Here is a 21653-nt window from a genome sequence, read left to right on the forward strand (position 1 = left end):
CACCGAGAACACACTTAGAATGAATCTTCCAGGCGCTCTAATGCTGTTAGCAATAAGAGTGTTGTCCTCTGGGACTGTTACCATCAAGGAGAAATTATGGAGCTATGACATGTTTCTTCCATCAATCTCCTTATTCTACTCAGATTTTCCGCCTTTGCCATCATTCATGACCGCTATGGTTTTTTTTTTTTTTAAGTTTATTCATTGGCTCCGTGAATTTATGCTTACCAGATACTTCCTTGTGATTGTATTTGGAATGCACTTCCTTTGTTGTTGCTGTTCTGTTGTTGTTGTTGTTGTTGTTGTTGTTGTTCCAGAAATACCACAGAAACAGTATCTTTCTTCCCAGGAGATTATTCTGTGAGTTCCAGAATGCTGGCAGGCGTTTGTGCATGTGCTTCTCATGACATGTTTTCCTGTCACTTCATGCCAGGCAGGGTGACAGGTTGTATGCTGTATGGTTCTGCCACAGCATTAGGTTGCCTGAGGCAATGTCAGTACCTTGTCAATATTTAGTGAGAAAGAGGCTAGTTTCATCTGCTTTGAGCACAGGTCACTGAGAAAATAAAACCCAGATGATGAATGATGTGTCTTGATTTGTATTTATCCAGACTTGATAAGAAACCTTACAGATAGACAGGCCAGGAGTTCATCACCACTTTTCAGACACTTTTCCTAAAATAGCCAAAAACAGAAATATGAGACTGGGTATATTGAGGTGGGGAGGAAACTATAAATTATCTATGCACTTGACAAAGTGTTCACTCGTGGGTGAGGGAAATGCTTTTTAACTTCATCCTTACCAATGCCAGTTTTCATGGGTGGATCTCATGAACAACAAAAGCAACTTTTATGTCTTTGGTATAAACAGGCTTTTAACAAAATGTATGCTTTTAATTAAAATGAAAAATGTTAAGTGAGTTGCCAAGAAAAAAAACGTATCTGGTCCCTGTAGGAGCTTATACCAGTAACAACTGGTTGTAGATAGTTTTCCTTGGAAACAATTCCTAGACATCCTTAAGTATCCATGCTGGTAAAGAACAAGAGGATCATGTGAAAAAAAACTGTGATAATTGTAAAAGAACTTCCACCTGAGGAAACAGAGCAACTGTGAGTATAGGACACACCTGTGAACAGGGTCATCTAAGGATGCCTTCCCTGTGTGGTCTCTGTTTCTGTTCTGTTTCCTTACATAAAAGTAGCAGATATTCTTGGGGAAAGTAATTCAAATAGTCAAGAAGACAATCAAGTTAGAAGTAGGTTTGCCATATTCCACTTCCATGCTTTTGGCTTTTCCTCACAATCAGCCAGTAACTACGAAAAGCTTTCTAGATTGACACAAGAGTGACTTATCTTTATTTTACATAAATAAAAGTTACATACTCCAGTCTCAGACTTACTACACATTTGCCATAATGTCTTAGAGACTGTTTTAGACACCTGTACTCCATATTGGACAGAACCTGACAGATCTCCTTTTTCATTAATGTATATGAAACATACATAATAATGGGTAGCGTTATTAAAGACAATATCCTTAATCCATTATCTAAATTGCCTTATAGCATTTTCATTCCTCACTTATGGAAGTGACACTTCAGTGACCATGTCTGCATACCTTTTTGCAAACTTGTGTGCTTTACATTTAGGATAAACTCCCAAAATAAAATTGCCAAGTCAAATTGAACATGTATATTTTTACTATCCTTGCCAAAATTACTCTTTAAATAAATTGCACTACTTTATTCTCCCAGTAGCAGTATAGAGGGCTTCCTATTTCTGGCTCTTCCTCATGTCCCCAAGAAACACTGGGCACCATGGAACCTACAAGTCTTCGAAATATTTTCTCTTTTACTCTGAATTTCTTTCACTTTGGAGTGCAGCTGGGCATTTAATTTATAACATTCACTTTCCTCTTTTAATAGATACTCTATTTATGGCCTTTGTCCACTTCTCTATGGAGTTGTTATTTTCTTAGTAACACTTAACACTCTTTACTTACTAAGGAAATTAGCTTCTTACATTTAGAAATATTTCCTTGCTTAGAAATGCTATTCATGTCATCAACACAGGATTCCTTTCATTCTTGATCCATTGGTATATATGAAAATATATTTATTGATACAAAAATCTTAATTTGTATATTTTATATGTTGCTTTCTTATTTACCAAAATAAGGAATCTAGCAAAAGAGATGCATGCTTTGTATCTACAAATATGAGCTCAAATCTTTATAGTCACTACTCACAGTACAATGTTATAATGACCTTAAATACTAGCCCTTTGAGCATTTGATTACCCCCCACTTTGTCTCTGGTCATAGCAATGTGGCTTACTTTGGCCAGTCAGACAAGGGATTACAAAAAAGCTCCCGTATTTCTGATCCCTCAGATGTTGCTACAGGAATATGTTCAAATTACACTAAGAAGACCACACAGCAAAGCTGGATTATCTCTGTCAATTCATATGCAAGAAACCAGCCAAGGCCGATAAAACTACTCTGCTACCTATAACCTTATGAACAGTAATAAGTCACTGAGTGAAGGATGGGTCATTGCAGCAATTCTATTATACTATTTTTATGATTAATCTCACTGCATCGCAGTTTTCAAATATAAATGTTGGGGATTTGTGCTGGATAGTTTTATGACAACTTAACACAGCTAATGTCATATGAGAGGAGGGAACCTCAATTAAGAAAATGCTTCCATAAGATCTGGCTGTAAGCAAGCCTAGCGGACATTTTCTTTTTTTAATACTTTATTTATTTATTCATATTGCATCTCAATTGTTAGCCCATCCCTTGTATCCTCCCATTCCTCCCTCCCTCCTGCTTTCCCCCTACTCCCCTCCCCTATGTCTGTGACTGAGTGGGACCTCCATCCTCTGTATATGCTCATATGGTATCAAGTCTCTTCTTGGTAGTCTGCTATCCTTCCTCTGAGTGTCACCAGGCCTCCCCATCAAGGGGATGTGGTCAAAAATGGGGCACCAGAGTTCGCATGAAAGTCAGACCCCACTCTCCACTCAACTGTGGAGAATGTCCTGTCCATCTGCTATCATTGATTGGGGAGGGCCCAGGCCATTGTGGGTGGTCCTATCCCTGGGCTGGTGATCCTGGGTTCTATAAGAAAGCAGGCTGAGCAATCCACAGGAAGCAAGCCAGGAAATAGCACCTCTCCCTGGCCTCTGCATCAGCTCCCAACTCTAGATTCCTGCCCTGTTTGAGTTCCTGTCCTGACTTCCTTCAATGGTGAACAGTGTTGTGGATGTGTAAGCCAAACAAACACTTTCTTCCCCAAGTTTCTTTGTTAACATTACAATAATAGAAAGTCTAACTAAGACAGAATTACACCAATTATTGTGATCATTTCAAGAAGTAAAATAATACTCATCACAGTAACAGGGGCTGCCCAGATCCTGCCATCTGTAAGGACATCTCCATGGGAGGTGGTCTTTGGAAATTTCAGCAGTTGATTCTGCAATGCTAAAGAAATAAAGCATTTGCTACTTTATGGACACCATTATCTTTAAGACCATCTGCCAAGTTCTTAGGAATCCCTAGAGTTGCCATGCATCCTTGAACAGCTTGTTTAACCCTTCTGGGTTCCCCGTGGTTCACTCCATCTGCTTTTCCACCTTATATTTTTCACTCAGCTCTTGAACTTACTCGGGCTTCCAAAAGATGTTTTTACGCCTTTGCTAAGCCTAAATCACCCCAGGTCCTGCCCCTGTACCCAATGGATCCCTCATTTCTAGAGTCGTATTTCTAAGTCCTAGATTTGCTAAGCAATAAACCTCTAACTTTCTGGTGCCTCATCCTGGCCTTGAGGAAGAAGTCCAGCATCTGGTGCCAGCAGAGCAAATCCTACTTAACTTCACTGGCTTCTTCCCGTTCCACATGTGTGAGGCTTATATGTAGCTCACCAGATATGCCAGCTAGGGTCTCTAGTCTTTAAGAAGTGCTGTTTCTTTGCATTAGAATAAGCTTCCCATCACCAGCTCTCTACTTTGCTTGGTCAGGGTCAACCCCTAAGACATTTTCTTCTAACCTGTGATTTCTGACTATAATCTTCATGTTCATTGCCATTTGCTCTATACTAAAGGATGTTTATTTATCAGGGCATCTCTCTGGCTTCTACCTGCAGATTGTAGAAGGACTCCTCCCCAACTAGGGACAAATGAAAATATCCATAAGCATTACCAAATGTCTTGGAGGCAAAATTATTCCCATTGAGAACCAATCCCAGCCCAGTCTAAAAGCAGATATACTGTTGTCAGCCCTACTAGGTTTAATTCTATGCAAACCAGTCAGCATGTTATCAGTTTGGTCAGTTTGATTTTTCCATAAAAGCAGGCTTCTGAGGACAAAAAGCATGCCTTTGATGTCTGTGTGTTTCATGTTTGCCCATTTACATGTGTTATGTAATATAATGTAAATGTAGTATAACTTGTTTTATATATTATATATTTGTTATGATATATAAAAACAATGTAGATGTTTGTCTCCACGGTACAATCATACAAGGATTTTTAAAATGTAAATACCTAGATACACACCCAGACACATACTGAATCATTATCTCAGGAGGTAGAGATCAGGCATGTTTCCTGTTTAAACCACAAGGTGAGTATGAGTTTACTAGCCAAAGGGAACATAGTACAAAATAACAGTTAATAACTGATAAGACCTTTACAGGCCATCTGGCAAGACGCATCTTTGTAGCTGAAAAAAATACTCATTCCTCCAGAGCTATGTTTCTACCCCTCCCCAAATGTAAAGTGTTTTATTATAAGGTGTCTGAGGCAGTCCCCAAGACAAGTTTAGTAAAATTTATAAAGCCCTAAACCCAGTCAAGATAACCCCAGCCAGTCAAAACCAATCAGTCAGCATCGTGAACCATTCCTTTCCCAGCCAGGACATTTGAATCTGCTCTGTTTTCCTATTCCTCCCATGGCCACCCATGCATGCCAGCATAGCCTTTTCCTCCACTTAACACAGATGGTTGCTTCCACAAGCAGCCTGCTGATTGACAATAGCCTTTGCTTCCAGCAAAACTCAGAGGAATTCTACGTAGAATATGTAGATAGCCCACTTGCCCCTAAAGGAAGTAGACAGTGGCCAAATAAGGCAATAATATTTATATTTTCAAAAGTATGCACCAATACTAAGTAAAGCATGCATTTAACATTAGTGAAGATGTATATAACAAAAATCTCTTTATAATAGGGCTAAAGAGATCAGGCCAGAAACAGTGGTCTACAAGCAGATAGGAAGCTGAACAGTGGAAAAGGACATGGGCTAGAAATGTGACAGACTTGCAAAAAATACTTCACTGTCCCTGCCATGACAGTTGGTATGCATATATCAATGGTGGAGTCTCAATCTAGGCAGCAGGGGATCTTCTCACTCCCAAAGGCACATCTTCAATGATACTGCCATATCCACGGCTCTGTCAGAGTGCTTTTATCCCAGAACATCTGTAAGTGTTTCCTAGGATCATGGCTGGGTGGCTTGGCCAACAGACTTTATATTGTCTCACAATTCTGAAGGCTGAAATTCCAAGACTGAGGTGTAATCAGGCTTGGTTCTTATGAGGGTAGTGATGGATGGGCGGGTCCTAGGCTTTTCCTTTGCCTACAGATGGTCATCAGCCTCCATATTTTCCCAGCATCTTCCCTTTGAGTTTCTGCCTCCAATTTGCCCCCCTTTAATAAAGACGCAAGGCATATTGGATAAGAGAGCATCCATAATCTCATTTTAATCTGAGCACCCCTAAGACGTGTCTTCCAAGAGCATTACCTTCAGAAGTGCTCAGAGTTAGGAATTCCCCATATGAGGCAGGGTGAAGACATACTTCACCCTTAAGGGTTTTAAGGCAATTTCTACCTGTCAGTTCACACTTATTTCCACACACACAGAGGGTGTATAATTGTCTTCCCTTCTCCCTCACCCAGTTCCCACAGTTCTATCTGACAAGACGACATAGTATAGCTTGCAGCACCTTGGGAATAAGCCTCGTCACAGCAAGATAACCGTGGTCTTGGAAAGACGATGACCTCTTGGAGGAAACAGACCTGGTCTTAAGTCTATTCTGAGCTGTGCTGTGTGTCTTCAACTCTTTCTGATCCAGTTCCACAAGCTTATGATAAAAGCTACCTGTCGGAGTTGTATATTTTAAGTGCTACTAGTTATTTCCATATCATAAAGTGAAAGCTAGGAATTACCAAGGAGCAAATTGTGTTGTTGATGGGGAAAATACTCACTGTGTGACCTGAGTTTGCAAGTAAAAAGTGACCCCCACAGCAAGAGTGTCTGAGTCAGCCTGTGGCCTTTCACAAGAGCTGATGATGTGGTCCTTAAGAAGGATGAACCCTTACCATAAAGCCCTAAAATCATCTTTAAAAAGATAAAGCAAGACTTCCTAAAAAAAAAAAACTATTGGTCAACAGTTTTTTTATTTCTATTTACAGACTCATATTACAAATATTGTTAATCAATAGAACAAAATTAAAACCACTGGGATTTTATTCTTAGATTTTAAATATATAAAAATAACTATAAAGTACTTCTGATGATTTTAAAGATTTAATATCAATTTTTAATTTATATTTTTGTAGGCTGATAACAAAACAGTGGCTCATTCCTTGTCCAGGCATGACACTTTAGTGGATAGCAGAGGTCTTAGGCAGTGGCACCTGTCTTGTAGGTGGTCTGGGTGAACTATAAAAACATAACATTCATCTTCTGACATTCACGAGATTTTCCCATCCACAGCAAGAAAAGAAACTTGAAAGTCAAGCTTTATCAAGAGAAAGGCAGAGAAGCTAAAGTCACTCCTTTGCATCTTTGAAATACCATGATAGAAACCAAGCGTGGAAGACAAGACCACAATACTGCTTGATGCCTAGAGGACTGGTGAGCTTCATTATCAATATGTAATTTCAATGCATTATATAAAGGACATCATCCATATCTACTAACAACTTAGAAAGGGTTTCACGTCTATAATGAACACTCAAGAGTCACTCTACCTAAAGTTATGTTTTTATTTCAAATTTACAGATAAGAAAACTGAGATGACAGTATAAGTCAAAGAACTGTCCTCTTGCCTACACTTTGAGAGAGTCCCTAATGGGAAGGGCTTTTTGTGTACTGTGTCTCGAGGCAGCATAAAGGAGTAAATGGTGAAGTAAAGAACTCCTTTTTCTGAAGTCATTGTCATCATGACCCTCTCATCACTAGCAACCAACAATCACACAGCCTCATTATTTCTGAGGTTCTGTATCTGGCAAATATAAGCAACAGGAAGCAGAACAAAGTCTTGAGCTCAAACACTTTGCATACGGCTGTGCGATTTGGGGAAGGTACTGAGCCTGTTTACATGAGCACACATCTACCTTAGAGTATTGTTATAATAAATAATAAAGTACTTAGCAAAGCACAAGGCTCAGAAGGCCCAGAAAATACTTCAAATGCTTCATAAGTACTTGAGATAGCTGTTACATAAATTATCATATGTGTGTATGTTAATTACAATGAATAAGAAAAAAAATTGCATTTTATCACTTTCCCCAAGCCTTCATTTATCTTTGAAATAACTGCCTTTTCAAGGACATTTTTTAAAAAGCACCAAACAAAATTAAGACTTTTAAACTATAAAATAAATACTCAGAAACAAATTGCAGTAAAGGACTCTAGACAGAAAACAAGATCATACCTCCGGAGCATCGTTTCCCTGCCGGCACTTTGGATGACAGTAAGCTGTCTCCAGTCTCTGGAGGCAATAGACAGATGTTTCCTACCTGTTCCAGCCACAGTAGAGTTTGAGATTGTCTGCTGGGAAGCAGAAGCTGGGGAATTTGTTTCAAAAGAAATCGGTGGAAAAGCCAGTAAGCAAAGCATCTATGCTCAGAGGAAGAATACATTTGGAAAGCTAGAATCAAAGAGTAAAGCTGCCTGGACTTTTCAGGAGACCTCGATCTCCATTCCATACAGCTCAGAGGTGCCTGGAGACTACTCTACCAGGGCATCTCTAGGTGGTACTCTTCTAGGGCATCTCTAGGTGGCACTCCACACAGAGGGTGGGCTAACACAGACAGAATCTCATGACAGATGCTCTGGGGGATGTCTTAGCAGCATCTCTCCCAGTACCCTCTCCTTATACAAGGTCCCAGTCCCTTTCTATTGTAGTTAACATTTATTGTCAACCTGTGTGGATCAAGAAGCAGCTAGACTAGTGAAGCACACAGCTGACTGCTTCTGTGAGGACTTTTCTTGATTAATAAATTGGGGAGAATGAGGAAGTCACCACCTCTCAGGCTGGGGATGAATATATCTGGAACATTTTTAAAGGGAGGGAGAAGAGTTGAGGAACACAAAATCAATCTCTCTCTCTCTCTCTCTCTCTCTCTCTCTCTCTCTCTCTCTCTCTCTCCCTAGCCCCCCACCTCTCTCTCTCTTTCCCTCCCTCCCTCCATCTCCCTTCCTCCCTCTCTCACTCCATCCCCCACTTTGTGTATGTCTGGCTGCACATGAATATGTTTCATATTGACTTCAAAATGAGAGCTTCTGTCAATATTGTCATGTCAATATTTTCTTCTTCCTCAACACAAGACCCAAGTCAACATACACACCTCCTGCCTTTGGTTATTTCTGCAGGTATTTAGGCACAAGCTTTCTTTTATGTGGTAGGAGACCATTTCTACAGGAGTCCAAGGTTTTGAACAGTCTTTCCACTGCTTCTCTTACTGAGAATCAGCTGTAGCACACTGCTAGTGTGAACTGTGCAGTTGGTCCTTCAGATGAGGAAACCGATGTTTGTGCTTGACTCTGGATACAGATGAAGCATCCAGGTGTGGAGCATCTTGGAGGTGAGGGAAACATCTCTAGTGGGCTCTGTCCATCTGTGTTTCTGCTCTCTGGGCGGAGAAGATACAACCCTCTCCAACACATCCTAAGATTCTTTTTACATCATTCAGGGATCCTGTCTAGTTACTTTCCTTTTCACTTCAGAACACTCTAACCCCCATCAATGTCTATCAGGAGTCAAAGACCTGTGAAAAAGGAAGGGCTACTTTCTAAGAAGCAGGAATCTGGCTTCTGGTCCTTGCTCAGTGATGAGTTTGCCATGCTCCCTTTGGACTCATTCTGTCCTCCTCTAGAATCAGGGACACCTGATGATTGTGCTCTCAATATTACCTAGTCTGGTCCTGTGGCCCTGTCAAAAAATCAAGTTGGAATTCTTTTTGGCCTCTCCTCTTCATCCTCCTCCTCCTCTTCTTCCTTCTATTTTTTCTTGTTCATGTTCTATGTTTTCTTGTTCATATTTATAATAATTGTATAAAAATATAATTTGACAAGAAATACCTCCACCTTCCAACAAACAGCTAAGGGTATTGTTAGCAAAAGCATAATAATTGTGTTGTCCAATACTCACCACGTGTCCAGCAGAACAAAGAGGTTCTATGGGAGCCAGCAGCAGCACACAATCTGCTGCAGATGTCCAATGGTGTCACCACAGTCATAAAAGCCTAAGCCAAATACATCTTGGGGTGGGTGGGGTGGAACTGGATTTTTCTACCACTAGGTGTCACTGTTCTACACTAAATACCCTTCAAGTTCTCCACTAGATTAAAAAGGATTCTTTGCCCCTCATGTAGTTTGCATGTGCCGATTTTCCTCTGATCAAAGATGCAACACTATATTTAAAGATATCCAAAATCTAACCAATAGACAGGGCATTCTTCACAGATATAGGGGAGGGGAGTAATAGGAAAATGGGAGGGAGGGAGGAATGGGAGGATACAACGGATGGGATAACAATTTAGATGTAATATGAATAAATTAATAAGATATATTTTAAAAGCGATATTTGCTCTTTCACATCTCTTCTTTCTTTTCTGGTCTTTATAAATTACCAGTGATATCAAAAGTGAAGTGTATCCCTGGCCCCAGTAATATCTGTAGCTACTTCCATTCATGATGATGATAATAATAATAATAATAATAATAATAATGATGATGATGATGATGATGATGATGATGATGATGATGGTGATGATGATGATAGGAAGAGGAGGAAGAGGAAGAAGAAGAAGAAGAAGAAGAAGAAGAAGAAGAAGAAGAAGAAGAAGAAGAAGAAGAAGCTTCTGTGAACTAAGTTCTATGCTAGGATTTGAAGACTCGAGGAAGAAAGTGCTTTGCAAGTCCTCAAGCACTCACAGAAGCTATGTCACTATAATTCAGTGAGAAATTGTTTAATCAAAGGAACCTATACAGTGAATGGACAGAAGCAGCCTTCTGGCCTGGCCTGGCTAGACAGAGAAGCTTTACCAAAATAGGCAGAATTTGAACTTTGTATCAAGTCGATATGCAAACTATTGGCACATGGTATCCCAGAACTATGGGACTCCATTCACAACCAGTACAGTGGAACCCAGTCCTACCTTTCTAGGTTTCATTCCTCTTACTTTCCATACTTGTGTCTCATCCTAGAAAAAAGGGGCCACACTCTCCAGAAGGGCCCTCTGGTATTCACCTAACCTCAAGTTCATCTCCTAGAGACTGTTCCCATAAGCATGCCTTGCCACACATTCATATCTCTAGTGGTAGATGGAACATCATAACATGATCTCATGGACTATGCTGTCTCTTTAACTTTGAGGCTCATTTAATCTCTAGAAAACACTGGAAGTCTCCCATGACATTCCCATATCTTGGCTAGAAAACCATTATCTCACACACTTTATAGTACAGTCTCTTATGATTTGGTTAGTGATTAATGGCTTGTTTGCCTCTGTACTCTGGGACTATCTCTGAAGGGAAAGTATAATGCTTCTCATCTGTTGGAGCATCAGCTCAGAAGAAAGCTGAATGCATACTAGATACGTAACACTAGACAGAGTTCTCAAACCCAGAACCCAAATGTTAATCATCTTTATGTGACTAATCTCTTGACCAGCAAATGATATGAAAAAAAATCCCATATCAACACATACTTTTTAAATAAATGCATAGAAAGATAATGACATAGTACAAAATGAAATTTTCTTGGTTGGGTTGATGCACACATTTTACTGTAATTATATATTTATTTTCTCATTCTGATTTGTTAGTTAAAAGGATTACCCACTTTCTGCATTTCTTCTTTTACCATCTAGCTACTGACAAACACTGAAAGGGAATCTTATATGCCCCTACTCATATCGCCAACACAACATTACTCTTTTGCAATAGAGGAGTCATGAAGAGAAAATAATTCAAAAGGCATTTAGTGTCTACTGTCTGTGAGTCATTATGTTATCACCAGCAGCATAACAGTGAAGTAAGCAATCTCAACCTTTGCCTTTTGCAACATACAGTCTGCAGAACATGCTCAGTAGGTGGCCAAGAAGTCTCCCCCACATTTCCAACAAAGAGTTAAGTTCATTGCTAACAACAAGCACAATAGTTAAGTTTTCATGTAGTTACCACCTATCCTGAAGACCAGCATAATGTCAGGAAGTACAGGTATGGAGTACGTGTTGAAGGAAAAGTAGAAGAATGCCAAACAGAGAGCCTCATCTAGACTTGTGGGATGCTGGGAGGGTCACGTAAGAAACATAGAAGTGTAATCCAGGATGAAATGAGTAGACATTAGGAAGCCTTATAGAAGAGGAAAATATGAAGATTAAAAATTTAGGACTGTGGTACTCATGATCTTGCAGCAGCTGTGTTTCCCAGCATAAGACCTGCACAAGACCAGGCCAGTCAACACTCCACCATGAAGAGAAGATGGGCTTATGCACCTTCACTCCCTGCTTATGAGCTATGGACAGTTGGTGGCTGATGAGGCAAGGTGAGCCAGTTTTCTTCAAGTGTGGGAGCACTGATAGGCTGACCACACTCTGCTCCAGTGGGTAGCCCCGTGAGTATAAGGCCAGAACAAACAAGACTCAGTGGGTATTTAAAAAAAAAAAACCCTAGAAGGAATAAAAAGGTGAGGGATAACCCTGGAAGATTTGAGCGGAGAAGTTATGAAAGTTGATGTGCTCAAAATACATCATATGAATGTGTTAATTTTCAAAGAACTAATAAAAATATTTTTAAATAAATTAAACAGGCTGTGTATGGTGGCACAAGCCTGTCCTAATTTCAGTACTTACAAGGCTAAGGCAGGAGGATCTCAAGTTTAAGAAATAAAGATAAGGGGAGCAGGGGAGAAAGAAGAAAAGTAGAGGGGAAAAATTATCCCAGCTCACTAAGCTGAGTGGATGCCCTTTCCACAGCCATCTTCTGACTTTAGATAAATGAAGGACACTGTCCTTCTAACTGAGAAGATGACAAGAGATTTCACTGAAAGGAAACCTCATGGTTTGCATTGGAACCAGGAACCTGACTCTAGACCAGAATACCACTGTAGAATTTTTTTTTGAAGAGTCAGTAAATTCAGGGGAACATGAAAACCTTGTAAAGCGCAAAGTACAGGGCTATTGTTAGCATCTGGGCTCCACAAGACTGTGAGCTCAACCAGAGTCTCATTAACTCCATTATAATTGTTTCATGTTTTTCACAGAGCGCAACTTCTGTTTCTGGCTTGATTACAGGAAACCAAGCGTTCTCTACAATCTTCCTTCCAAATACTTGGGAGAAGTGTAGGAATAATCCCTAGGAATGCTTTGAATTCTTCAGATTCTGTGAGGCAGGCCAGCGTGACCCCAGATCCTGACTGCTCCATTGAGAATCTGTGACAACACTGAATCAGTGTCCAAAATGCCACATCTGGTAAGGAACAGAACCACAGCTCCTAGAATCCAGGCAGAAACTGTGCTTCCCATGGAAGGCTTAGCTCTTAGGGAGGGTTCATACAGCACGAATGCATAAGTCCGAAGCATAATAGTCAGTAGTGACCTAAGGCCTGTCTTCCAGTGTTCATCAAAGCTGGTGGGGAGCACAGGATAGGGAAGATGCTGACATCTGTGTTCTTGTATCCAGCACTAGGTCTAACATTTCAGCTGCCCTGGAAACTCCTTGACACATCTTCCTGGGGCAGTCATTCTCTACTGCTGAAATCTCCAGCACCAGTCTGTGCTTTTGGCCATATCTGGAGAAATTTTTTATCATCTCAACTAGAAGAAGTGTGCTTCTGGAATTTAACTGCTGGAATCTAGGGTTCAGTGCATAGGAAAGCTCTTATTTCAGTAGTGTTGGTATTCTTAAACCCCAACATCCCCAATAAAGAGGTCAGTTTGTAAATGATGTGGCATCTGTTGAATCTATTCTTGTAAATAAAGCATGCATGCTTCATCATGCTTAAACTCCAACATGGATAGAACTTAAGTCTAAAATAGAGTTACATGGGCTTTCTCCTAACTCTCTTACATGACACATCTGAGCCCTCACTTGTGCCCCAACACAAGGTTACCCATAATTGTAAAAGAAACATTACCAAAGCTTAAATCACACATCAACCCTCACACAGTAATAGTGGGAAACTTCAATACCTCACTCTCACCAATGGACAAGTCATCCAGACAAAAACTAAACAGATAAATAATGGATCTTAGAGACGTTATGAGTCAAACAGGCCTAACAGATATCTACAAAACATTTCAACAAAGCACAAGAGAATATACCTTCTGGAGATATCCAAGATGGCAACGAGCAGTGTGGATGGTGTTTGGAAGCTCCAGTGAACAATTCAGGGAATTGCACAGATTTCTGAGCCAGGAACACCAAGGTCGCCACACCACGACAGCAGGAGTGCTCCACGGTTCAAAGGGACCAGGATACAGAGGACCTGCATGCCCCTGCACATGGGAAGAGTGTGGATTTTCTCGGATCAGAGCAGCAGCGGCAGAGACAGCAGTGGCACCAGTGGCACCAGTGACACCAGCGGCACCAGCAGTGGTGGCTGAGGTTTGCAGCTCAGAGCCTTCTGGTGGAGGTGATTGGTGTGGTGAACAGTGGGAGTTGCTGTGGGAGAGGGGACTCTGGACAGGATTTGGGTAGCGTGGTGCTTTGAGACCCAAACTGGACTCGGCAGACAGTTCAACCTCAGAGTCCTGGGTTCACTCAGTGCGCTGTGCCGTGGAGACATTAGCTCACCTAAGCAAGCAATTCTGCCCTAGACACTACCTCAGCGCAGCCACAGCTCCCCTGCTGTGGCAAAGGCTGGGCGGAGTGCTCAGTTCCACCCTAGGCGCTAACTCAGCGCAGCCGCAGTTCTCCTGCTGTGACGCAGGCTAGGCTGAGCACTCGGTTCCACCGGAGGTGCTTGCTCAGTGCAACCGCAGTTCTCCTGCTGTGACTCAGGCAGGGCGGAGAGCTTAGCTCCACCCTAGGCACCAGCTCAGTGCAGCCGCAGTTCTCTTGCTGTGTCGCAGGCGGGGCAGAGCGCTCAGTTCCACTGGAGACACTTGCTCAGCACAGCCGCAGTTCTCCTGCTATGACACAGGCTGAGCAGAGTGCTCAGTTCCACCCTAGGCACCAGCTCAGCGCAGCTGCAGTTCTCCTGCTGTGACACAAGTTGGGTGGAGTGCTCAGTTCTACCAGAGGCGCTAACTCAGCACAGCCACAGTTCTCCTGCTGTGATGCAGGCTGGGGAGAGCACTCAGTTCTACCAGAGGCACGAGCTCAGTGCAGCCGCAGTTCTCCTGCTGTGGCAGACGGGCCAGGCCCTGAGAATCTAGCTGAGCTCAATGAGTGGTTCGGGCCCAGTGTCCCTGGCTGGACTTGGCAGAGGACGCGGAAGGCTGTGGAAACCTTGGCCTGACACAACGCTCATTCAGAGACCCAGAACGATTGCAGGACCCACAGCAAAGGGGAGCTGAGGATCACTGGCTGTGAGAGCCCAAAACAACAGGACTAACCTCCTGCCATCCACACCAGTGAAGCATCAGAGCTTCCAGCCTATGGAAATCATGAGAAAACAAGTGAATCTATCATCAGACTCCCTCCATCCAACTCTGGAAGGTACCCAACAAAAATAGAGACGGCAAGATGTCTAAAGGATAGCATAAAAGCATATGCAAAAAAAAACCCCAAAACAACATGGCGTCTGCGGTTTCCAACTATCCCAAAAAAAAACAACCCAGAGAACTCAAATACAACAGAAACACAAGAAAATGACCTCAAATCCTTGGTAATGAGGATGATAATGGAGGAAAGAAATAAAATTCAAAATCAAATGCAGGAAGACAGCCAAACAGGTGAGAGACATAAAAGAAGCACATAGAGTGGAACTGGAAAATTTTCAGGAAAATGTAAACAACTGGATGAAAGAAATACATAAAACGGTTCAACATCAGAAGACCTATAAAGCGACAATGGAAGAAACTCAGGAATATACAAAAAATCAGATGAAAGAAATCAAAAAATCTGTTCAAGATATGAAGATGAAATGGATTCAATGATAAACACACAGACAGAAGAAAAACGAGAACGTGAGACCTCAGAGAAGAAGGCAAATGACACAGTGCTGAGCTTTTCTAACAGAATACAAGAGATGGAAGAACGAATCTCAAGTCTAGAAGATACAATCATGGATCTTGAAGAAACGATTAAAGAAAATGCCAAATCTGGAAAACTCCTGACACAAAACATCCAAGAAATTAAGGACACCATGAAAAGAAGAAATCTGAGGATAATAGGCATTGAAGAAAGAGAAGATATCAGACTCCAAGGCCCAGAAACTATTCTCAACAAAATCATAGAAGAAAATTTCCCAATCTAAAGAAAGAGATGCCTATAAACATACAAGAGGCATACAGAACACCAAATAGAATTGACCAGAAAAGAAAAACTGCCCGTCACATAATAATCAAAACACAAAACATACAGAACAAAGAAAAAATATTAAAAGCTGCAAGGGGAAAGGGCCAAATAACATTTAATGGCAAACCTATCAGAATTACACCCGACTTCTCAGCAGAGACCATCAAAGCCAGAAGGGCCTGGACAGAGATCCTGCAAACCCTAAGAGACCACAGATGCCAGGCCAGACTACTTTACCCAGCAAAACTATCAATAACCATTGATGGAGAAAACAAAATATTTCATGACAAAAACAAATTCAAACAGTACCTATCCACAAATCCAGCTTTACAGAAGGTACTAGAAGGAAAACTCCATCCCAAAGGGTCAAGCTACAACCAAAACTACTCAGGAAATATATAACTATACCATGGCAAAAACACAACTACACAAACGCTCAACTGGAACCAACATCAAAATTAAGACTCTTAATAGTAACTGGTCATTAATATCTCTAAACATCAATGGTCTCAATTCTCAAATAAAAAGACACAGACTAACTGAATGGGTGCATAAACAGGATCCAACCTTCTTCTGCATTCAAGAAACACATCTCACCCATAATGATAGGCATTACCTCAGGATAAAAGGTTGAAAAAAAATATTCCAAGCAAATGGTCACAAGAAGCAAGCAGGCGTAGCCATTTTAATATCGAACAAAATAGACTTTCAACCAAGATTAATCAAAAGGGATGAGGATGGACACTTCATACTAATCAAAGGTAAAGTCAACCAAGATGACATCACAATTCTGAACATCTATGCTCCCAATTCAAGGGCACCCACATTTGTAAAAGATCTGCTAAAAAGGCTTAAACCATACATCGATCCCCACACAATAACAGTGGGAGACTTCAACACCGCACTCTCACTGAAGGACAAGTCATTGAAACAGAAACTAAGCCGAAAAATAACATCATTAACCAATTCCATTGGTCAAATGGATCTAACAGAAATCTATAGAAACTTTCACCCAAACAAGAAAGAATATACCTTCGTCTCTGCACCCCATGGAACCTTCTCCAAAATTGATTACATCATAGTTCACAAAGAAAGCCTCAACAGATACAAGAGGATTGAAATAATGCCTTGGATCCTATCAGATCACCATGGGTGTAGGCTGCAATTCAACAACAACAGAAATAATAAAAAGCTTACACGTATGTGGAAACTAAACAACTCTCTGCTAAATGACACCTGGGTCAGGGAAGAAATAAAGAAAAAATCAAGGGGTGTCTGAAGTTCAATGAAAATGAAGAAACAACATACCCAAATTTGTGGGATACATTGAAAGCAGTGCTAAGAGGAAAATTCATAGCACTAAGTGCCTTTAAAAATAAATTGGAAGGATCACACATAAGCACCTTAACAAAACAACTGGAAGCCCTGGTAAAAAAAAAAAAAAAAGAAGTAGAAACACCCAAAAGGACTAGATGTCTGAAAATAATCAAACTCAGGGGTGAAATTAACAAACTAGAAACTAAGAAAACAGTCCAAAGAATCAACAAAACCAAGAGCTGGTTCTTTGAGAAAATCAACAAGATAGACCATTAGCCAAACTAACTAAAAGGCAGAGAGACAGTATTGAAATCAACAAAATCAGTAATGAAAAGGGAGACATAACAACAGACACTGAAGAAATACAAAGAATCATAAGATCCTACTTAGAAGGCATATATGCCACAAAATTTGAAAATCTAAGGGAAATGGATGATTTTCTTGATCAATTTCACTTGCCAAAGTTGAGTGAAGAACAGATAAACAAGCTAAATTGTCCCATTTCCCCTACAGAAATAGAAGCAATCATTGATAGTCTCCCAACCAAAAAAAGCCCAGGGCTAGATGGTTTCAGTGCAGAATTCTACCAGACCTTCAAGGCGAGCTAACCCCGATACTCTTCAAGCTACTCCAAAAGATAGAAAGGGATGGAACATTACCAAATTCATTCTATGAGGCCATAGTCTCATTGATACCTAAACCTCACAAAGACTCAACAAAGAAAGAGAATTTCAGACCAATTTCTCTGATGAACATCGATGCAAAAATACTAAATAAAATACTTGCAAAATAAATACAAGAACACATCAAAGATATCATTCATCATGAACAAGTGGGCTTCATTCCAGGCATGCAGGGATGGTTTAATATACGGAAATCCATCAATGTACTCCACCATATAAACAAACTGAAAATAAAAACCACATAATCATCTCTTTAGATGCAGAGAAAGCATTTGATAAAATCCAACACCCATTCATATTTAAAGTTTTAGAGAGATCGGGGATACAAGGCACTTTCCTCAACATAATAAAGGCTATATATAGCAAGCCAATAGCCAAAATCAAAGTAAAAGATGAGATACTCAAGGAAATTCCTCTAAAATCTGGAACAAGGCAAGGCTGCCGACTCTCTCCATATCTCTTCAATATACTACTTGAAGTTCTAGCCAGAGCAATAAGACAACAAAAGGAGATCAAGGGTATCCAAATGGGAAAGGAGAAAGTCAAATTATCCCTATTTGCAGATGATATGATAGTCTACATAAGTGACCCTCAAAATTCCACCAGAGAACTCCTACAGCTGATAAACACTTTCAGCAAATTGGCTGGATACAAAATTAACTCAAAAAAGTCTGTAGCCTTCCTATAAACAAATGACAAGCTTGCAGAGGAAGAAATTAGGAAAGACACACCCTTCACATTAGCCACAAGCAATATAAAGTACTTAGGAGTTACTCTAAGCAAGTGAAAGACTTGTTTGAAAAAAAATTCAAAACTCTGAAGAAAGAGATTAAAGATGACATGAGAAGATGGAATGATCTTCCTTGCTCATGGATCAGGAGAATTAACATAGTAAAAATGGCCATCCTACCAAAAGCAATCTACAGATTCAGTGCAATCCCTATCAAAATACCTACACAATTTTTAAAGCCATTGAAAGTATAATTCTGAACTTCATATGGAAAAACAAAAAACCCAGAATAGCTAAAACAATCTTGTACAATAAAAGGTGCTCCAGAGGAGTCTCCATACCTGATCTCAAAGTGTACTATAAAGCATAGTAATTAAAATAGCATGGTACTGGCACAGCAACAGGCTGGTTGATCAGTGGAATCGAATCGAAGACCCAGATATGAATCCACACACATATGGTCACTTGATTTTCGACAAAGAAGCCAAATCCATTCAATGGAAAAAGGATAGCATCTTCAACAAATGGTGCTGGTCTAACTGGATGTCTATGTGTAAAAAAAATGCAACTGGATCGATATTTGTCACCTTGCACAAAACTCAAATCCAAGTGGATTAAAGACCTCAACATAAAACCAGAGACACTAAGTCACTTAGAAGAAAAAGTGGGAAAGAGCCTGGAACATATTGGCACAGGAGACAACTTCCTGAACAGAACACCAACAGCCCAGGCATTAATGTCAATAATTAATAAATGGGACCTCATGAGGCTGAGAAGCTTCTGTAAGGCAGGAGACACTGTCAAGAGAACAAAGTGACAGCCTACAGACTGGGAAAAGATCTTCACTAACCGTACATCTGACAAAGGTCTAATATCCAAAATATATAAAGAACTCAAGAAATTAAACACCACCAAACCAAATAACCCAATTGAGAAAAGGGGCTTGGAACTATACAGAGAATTCTCAACAGAGGAATATCAAATGGCTGAGAAACACTTAAAGAAATGCTCAACCTCCTTAATCATCAGGGAAATGCAAATCAAAACAACTCTGAGATTCCATCTTACACCCATCAGAATGGCTAAGATCAAAAATTCAAGCGACACCACATGCTGGCGAGGATGTGGGGAGAGAGGAACACTCCTTCATTGCTGGTGGGAATGCAAACTAGTACAACCACTTTGGAAATCTATCTGGTGCTATCTCAGAAAAATGGGACTAGAGCTTCCTCAAGACCCAGCTATTCCACTCCTTGGAATATACCCAGATGATGCTCCAGCACACAACAAGAAAATTTGCTCAACCATGTTCATAGAAGCCTTAATCATAATAGCCAGAACATGGAAACAGCCTAAGTGTCCATCAGTAGAAGAATGGATAAAGAAACTGTGGTACATATACACTATGGAATACTATTCAGCTATTAAAAACAAGGAATTCCCGAAATTTGTGGATAAATGGATTGAGCTAGAAATGATCATAATGAGTGAGTTAACCCAGAAACAGAAAGACGCAAATGGTATACACTCACTTATATCTGCATATTAGCCCAAGGGGCATGTCCCACGAAAGCCTTCACTTACCAGGAAACTGAGACAGAGGGCAGGACATCCTATTGGGACTCTAGATGAGAGAAGCATGGGAGAATGGCAAAGTAGAAGGATCCAGAGGGTCCTAGAAGCCTACAAGTAGAACATTATGATAGGCAGATTTGGGCCCAGGGGTCCCACTCAAACTAAGGCACCAGCCAAGGACAATATAGGCGGTAAACATTAAACACCTACCCAGATCTAGCCAAGGGTGAGAACATTCTCCACAGTAAAGTGGAGAGTGGGATATGACTTTCTCACGTACTCTGGTGCCTCACCTTTGACCATGTCCCCTGGAGGGGGAGACCTGGTGGCACTGAGAGGAAGGACAGCAGGTTACCAAGAAGAGACTTGATACCCTATGAGCATATACAAGGGAGGTAATCCACCTCAGGAATAGTCATAGGGAAGGGGAAAATAGGAGGGAGGGAAGAATGGGAGGATACAAGGGATGGGATAACTATTGAGATGTAATAAGAATAAATTAATAAAAAATTTTAAAAAATAAAAATAAAAAAATAAAAATAAATTTAAAAAAAGAATATATCTTTTTCTCAGCACCTCAAGGAACATTCTCAAATATGACCACATACTTGGTCACAAAGTAAGTCTCAACAGGTACAAAAAAGAAAGAAAGGAAGTAAGAAAGAGAGAAAGAGAGAGAAAGAAAGAAATAAAATTACCCCTAGTGTCTTATCTTATCAGACCCACAGATTAAAGCTGGATTTCAACAACAACAGAAACAGCAGAAATCCTACATACTCACAGAAACTGAACAACTCTCTACTGAATGACTACTGGGTCAATGAAGAAATAATGAAATTAAAGATTTCCTAGAACTAAATGAAAATGAAGGCACAACATAACCAAACTTATGGAGCAACAAGAAAGTGGTACTAAGATGAAAGTTCATAGCAGTAAGTGCTTAATAAAGAAATTAGGTAGATCTCATACTAGCAACTTAACAATACACTGGGAAGCTCTAGAACAGAAAAAAGAAAACACACTCAAGAGGCAGAAATTAATCAAACTTAAGGATGAAATCAATAAAATAGGAACAAAGAGAGTGATGCAAAGAATCTGTGAAACAAAGAACTGGTTCTTTGATAAAATAAACAAGGTAGAAAAAATCTTCATCCAAACTAAAAGCCAAAGAGAGAATACACAAATCATCACAGTCAAAACCAAAGACAATAAAAAAAACTTCCAGAGGTATTACCAGCTTTAATTTCAAGCCTTACACAGAGCGGTGGCGGGAAAAAAAAATCTCAAAGAGTATTGTCATAAAAACAACATGGTGATCAATAGAATTGAATGGAAGTCCCAGATATAAATCCACATACCTATAGACACCTAATTTTTTATAAAGATGCGAGAAACAGAGAATTCTCAACAGAGAAATCTCAAATAGCCAAGACACACTTAAAGAAATTTTCAACAACCTTAGCCATCAGTGAAATGCAAATCAAAATGACTTTCAGATTCCATCTTACATCTGTCCAAAACACAGTGACAACTTATGCTGTCAAGGATATGGAACAAGGGGAACACTTTTCCATTGCTGATGAAAGTGCAA

The 21653-nt window shown here is 40.3% G+C and overlaps 1 long non-coding RNA gene across 3 annotated transcripts in view; it reads right to left on the minus strand.

Moving 5' to 3' along the window:
• Positions 1-21653, minus strand: part of LOC311584976 — a 55829-nt gene that overhangs the window by 2513 nt on the left and 31663 nt on the right. The window contains exons 1-2 of one of the 3 annotated variants that reach the window (XR_014775069.1): positions 7722-8197; positions 229-675 (exon numbers count right to left, since the gene is read on the minus strand). This is a non-coding gene — a long non-coding RNA (uncharacterized lncRNA). Of the gene's footprint in view, positions 1-228; positions 676-3398; positions 3494-7721; positions 8198-21653 lie in introns of those variants that run through there. The other 2 variants (XR_014775070.1, XR_014775068.1) reach the window with 2 other exon arrangements.

Source organism: Acomys minous, assembly GCF_964271855.1.
Source record: "Acomys minous genome assembly, chromosome: 2".
Classification (NCBI taxonomy): domain Eukaryota; kingdom Metazoa; phylum Chordata; class Mammalia; order Rodentia; family Muridae; genus Acomys; species Acomys minous.